The following is a 6,000-nucleotide window of genomic DNA, read 5'->3' as shown; positions in this document are numbered from 1 at the left end:
TGTCGAAGTATTTTATGTAATAGAATGGAGCTATCAGCTACTTCATAACCGAAATGGCACGAAAGTAAATCGATCTCAACTTAAAATTTATTATTGAATAGAAATGTAAGAACATACTAACCCGAAGTTATTGTTACTGGGAAAGAAGATTAACTGTTAATAAAATAAACAACGTGGTTTCCATTAAATAGGTCAATACTTAATAAGAGTACAGTTACTTGGTCTCTGACCACAAACAGTTCGGCGCGCTATTTTATATGCAACAGGTTAAGTCACGTGACCTGATAAAAGTAGTCCGGAATCAGAAAGACGTCTACGGTTAAAAACGTCTACAACCGTGAAAGTAGGTCAACATAAAACAAATCTATAAATGATGACCATAGCAATTTGATGATAATAATAATTATTTATTAAAAACAATTCTAATCAATAATGATAATATTAATCAGAGTAGCCTATTCTAGCTTACAGAATAAATGTTATATAGAAACGTGTACTAAGAATATGCATATCCTATATATCGCAAGCGATATCTGCTACAGAAATTATTGCACTGGTGATCAAATCAGGCCCGTAGCTCAGTGTGGAGGGGGTTATGGGGTTCAATTAAAATGACTTGAATGTGTTGTGGAGTCACTTGGTCTTCAAAAGTACTGGAAATGTACGAACATACTTTAAAAATACTTCAAACTAGGAATTTTACTCACTATTTTTTATATAACAGAATATCTTAAAATGACGAGTCGTCATTATAACATTCAAACGCGGATAATTCTGGACACCCATAGATTTGGAGGCTCAAATTTCGATGGTGTGCTCTTAACACTATTACTGATTAGCTTAGAAAAAATCCAGTTTCTGAGACTAAGGTACGATCGGTCAAAAATGGCGCATCTGTCCCTTTAAATACACTGATATTTCTGCACTATTCTTCTGGAAAACAGGTAAAACGGAATTTTCAAAAGAAATCGTATGCTGATCAGGTTCTGTTGCTCTTATGATTAATTGGAGACCTTTTATGAATCTTAATAGTTATTTATTTTTTATATACTTTTTACCGGTATACATGTGGCATATAAAACATCAAATTAATTGAAAAACTAAAAAAAAAGCAATTTTTTTAATTTTATCTATTTCATGAAAAATTAAATAACATTCGTTAAAATATTGAATGAAAAAAAGAAAGAATTTGTTTCAATTCATATTTTCTTGAAAACATAGATAAATTCGAAATCTTAGACAAAATGTGAAACACTGTGCGATTTTGAGGACGTGTGTCTGGTGTAAAAAATTGCGAGCATCTTCCGTGTGATCACGATAAATTTAAATGAATACATAACAAAGTAATCTTTACGAAAACAAAGAGGTTTTGTAAGTGACCGTGAACCGCATTAATTGAAGAAAATGGTGGTCTAAGGGAGCTAACCTACTTCACAGTGAATATTCAGACTACAATGTACTCTTTTATCTATTTGTGTCAAGGTCTTATCCATAATGTCTGATAATTATGTCCTCCGTTTGCAAAGTATTTCATTTAATCAAATTGGCTTTGATCAAAACTAGATCTGTTTTATGTCTTATCCCGAAATGAGTGCCGGCATCGTCGGTAAATTTACTTGCAAATCTGTATATTTTGCTACGCTCTATTTACGTTACCCTTAGATTGAAATGAGACAGCCCATATGACGTCACATTACTCAAACTGGAGAAAAGTTTGTTAAATATCAGGAGGTTTGTGTATCTTGAATATACAGAGAAGTTAAATGAAAGTTTGTGGATTTAAATTTCATAATCGGTGAGTATATTAGACAAATTACTGTGGTATACTAAGTTGATATTGCCCTGTTATATCAACTTCTGTAAACATTGTGTCAAACTTTCGATCACTTATCATTATCTATAAAGTGTTATATACACGCCTTGTTATTATTGTGCTCTAATTACGACAAATCAGTAGCCACTTTCATTGCTTTCCTTATCAATATCAGTTCAAAGTTTGAATTATAAACTGGAAATAATGAATAAGAAAAAAAAACGCTCACTTAAAATTATTTTTTTTGGATTGATATAACAATATTGAAGTATTTTTTAGTAATGATAGACATTGACAAAATTTTGGTTCCAAAGTTTTGCAATGTTCACTTCTTCTAATAGAACTGGAATAGAGGTTCTGAGAGCTTGAGATTAATTTTATTCATTCTTAAGGAAATTAGAATGGTCTCTTTTTTGCACTGCACTTTTTAGATATCTTCTCGAATTTATAAAAACTTATGAGCTAACTGGGCATTATTAAGGCTACATTTAAATACGGAGAGTTTCAAAATTTCATTGAACTACAACCTGGACACTGAGGATCCAATGATTTTTAAATCTAACCGAATGTGAATTAGAATATGAATTCCAAATTTTTTTTTAGATTTTCTTTTTCGGCAATTTAGATTTACAAAGGAGAATTTTCAGTTCAAAATTGGAAATATTTTTATATCCAATTTTTAAAAAATTCCAAACTTTATACATCTATGAAATGCAGATATTGTCAAGTTATATACAAGTTTATAGAATTTTATTTTGAATAATTGAATTGACAGAAAAAATATTCAAAATTATGAAATCACTATGATCTAAAAGTTCTATATTCTATATTCTGGTAATCATATTTCACAGGCGCAATATTTTTAGTGGAAACCTTCAGTATGATTACGAGACACTGAACAATTTAGCATTTATTTTGCACTAATCCATATATTAGTTTTTTAACACCCATCAAAATGTTTTGCTAAACTTTTAAATATTTTTGGCGTTATAAATATCAATGGCAAGAGACTTCAAGCTAAAACTTAAAGATAAGGTAAAAGAATTATTTCTATAGATTTTTGTGTATAGTTTTTAATTGATTTAAGCAATTAACTTTTCCAACTTAATTAATAAATCAGACTGTCCCTTTAACTTTGACATTCTTTAGAAAGATTGTTATGTATATTGAGCTATGTCTGTATTTGATGTTTAGGCCTATCGAAGCTGTAGGTTCTATTGTAATTTGGACCCTCTGTAAGGTTTTTGTCCTCTATCCTGTTTTATTTGTATGCCTGTGTATTGGAGGGGTCAAAGAGGTTTTCTGGTCTACTTATGTGTATCAGGGTCACTTCTAGATTTTATATGCACCATTCTTATTTCCTGTCTGAAACTTTGAATCTGTGGTTCCAGTATGCGACAGAGCTGTCAATTGAGTTGAAAGGGTTCATGTAAAACATATTTACAAGTAATTAGGGGCATTGAGCCTTTCCAAATAGGTGTATGACAATGTTTCTTTAGAGGGACAGGTGCGACATTTTGGCTGGTTGATTTGAGTCTGAAATATATGTAATTATTTAGTCTTCAGAAGCACTAGATAAGTACGAAAAATCGTATGATTCCTTCAAATATATCTCAAACGAGAAATTTCTTTTCCTATTTCTATAGATGTCTCTTCTGTATATGGCAGTGTCTCAACTTTCGAACACGGATAATTCTGGACACATGGTTCTGAAGGCTCAAATTTCGATGGTGAGCTGATTGGCTTAGCTAAAAAATTCCTGTTTCTAGACTTGAGTATGATTTGTCAAAAAATGGCGCATCTGTCCCTTTAAATATGCCAAGTAACAAATGTCATTTTGACCAACAATAAAATTTCTCTAGGTTAACAAACTTTACAAGAATTTTAACTCTTGCAACTGTGTTTCATCATATTTCAACACCAACGCATAAAATTTGGAAGAAAAATATTTTTCATTGTTTACTTAAAATCTTATTCTTCAAAAGATAGAAATATTTTTCTTTTAAGCATGGTAGCATTAAAGATACATATTGTTGGTAATATTCAAATTTACGACATTAAAGGGTTTTGATATTCAAAACTATGTATGAAATACAATTTTCAAGATTTTGTATACTGGTACATCTGCATTAAAGGGATTGTAAAGAGGTTTTGTACATTTTTTATGAGTATCAGGGACACTGAGAGCATCAATTTGCACCATTCCAAGTTTAGATCAGATGTTTGTGGCTCCTGCAATTCCCCAAACGTAAGCGTTTTATGACTTCACTAATCGCAAAATATGCTTGTAGCACATAAGTTCCTTGCAATTAGTGACATCATTAAATGCTTACTATTAGTGGATTGGCGTCTAGTTGAAAATTGAAATGGTGCTAATTGATGCTATCGGTGTCCCATATACCCTTAAAAAATTTTAAAAACCTCTTACGATCCCTTTCATAGTGTCTAATTCAACTATAGGTAAAGTTGATTAAAGGGACTAATGATTTAGTCTGGACCAATTATAAAGATGCTTAAGACACTGGAAAGGAGAAACGTTATTTCTTACAGTAATGATAGCTATGGTGTTTTTTTTCATGATGCTCTGGATCTGTTTCTAAAATTGTAGTCATCCTAATATTGTGGTATTGGGTGTTATAGAAGCACTGTTCGAGGTAACAAGAAGATTCATATGATTACAGACAGTTCTAACTTTGAGCATTTCATTCAGTATGGTTACAAGATTCAAGAATACATTATGGTTCAGTTATTCCTTAACAACAAGAAATCTAGTGTTTATTGGTAAAAAACATGGACAAATTGTGTATTTTATAGAGTTGTTTACAATAGAGAATGATAGATAAAGGTTACTGAGTTTGTTTGTGTTTGGTTCTTTTACATGCATTACAAACTGGCTTAGTCACTAATCAGACAATCCTTGTACATGTCAAGATAGTTTTGTTTACTGCATTATAACACTGTTGGTGGGAGCAACTGTGAATCAGTGAGTTAGATGCTATTGTGTCCAAACCACACCCCCATTCCTCATACTTCCTCAGGGCCATGGTAACATAATACAGGTTAATAAAACCATGTCAAAACCTGTAACCTGAAGGTCCAGTGTTCAATGCTGACAAGTGTATTTAGACTTTTATGTAGGTGTTGCAGATCAGATGGGCTGACTTGGAAAAAATGTCTGAGCTACAGGATGTGCGCTGCTGCACATGTGCAACAACAAAAAAATTTTTAAAATTGAAAAAGGGTAGGCTTGTACTTCTGTGGTGCAAAATATTCTCATAGCCCATCCTGATAAGCTATTTAGGTGAAGAATGGCAAGATGTAAGAGTTTAACTATGTGTTAATGTGTTTATCTGAAAATTTTCAAAAAACTTTATATTTCTATACAAGCCAAGGTAATCTAAGACTCTTTATAATTCCAACGTAAGACCAAGAACAAAAAATTAAAAAACCCAAGAGACAGTGTAACACATCATTGGTAGGCCTACTACGCCCTTTAGGCATTGCGTGTCTTCATTAGGGCTGGATGTCGATTACCAAATTGAGATTGATTATCGATGGCAAACTACTGATCAATAATCGATTAATAATCAAAATGATTCAATTGAGAAACCCTGTAAATACTCAATTAAAAACATGTCAAAATTGTTAATTTTTTATGTGGAAGGGATTACTTCTTGTTAACGGATACAGTGGAGAAAATGTAACTTTGACATATAATAAATTATGAAATTTGATAATCGAAAATCAAAATTATGCATTTTACTCCGCCTTAGTCTTTGTTATCCCAATCAGGTACAGAAAATAAAGTTAATTTGCCAGAAAAAATGTGTTACTCTTAAAGGAGCACCTTGTCTATCCGATTGACCAAACGTACCTTAGTTTCAGAAACTGTACTTTTTTTTTACGTTATACATCAGTTATAGTGTTCACAGCTCATCGTCGAAATTTGAGCCTTCAAATCCATGTTTCTAATTTGAGGTATATTTGAAGGGATTTTGCGATTTTTGTGTGTTTTAGTACATCTTCGGACTATTAAAGCACAATAAAAACCCAAATCAATCCCTGAAAATGCCGACTGTTCCCCTTTAAATTTCATTTTCAATTTTTACTAACAAAAGCACTTATATTTATCCAAGAAAATTCTTGCATTTTTTTCCATACTGATACATGTAAATAAGAAAAATTCC

Source organism: Lottia gigantea (assembly GCF_000327385.1).
Source record: "Lottia gigantea unplaced genomic scaffold LOTGIsca_112, whole genome shotgun sequence".
NCBI lineage: Eukaryota > Metazoa > Mollusca > Gastropoda > Lottiidae > Lottia > Lottia gigantea.
The sequence above is the reverse complement of the archived record's forward strand: the minus strand, read 5'-3'. Positions refer to the sequence as shown.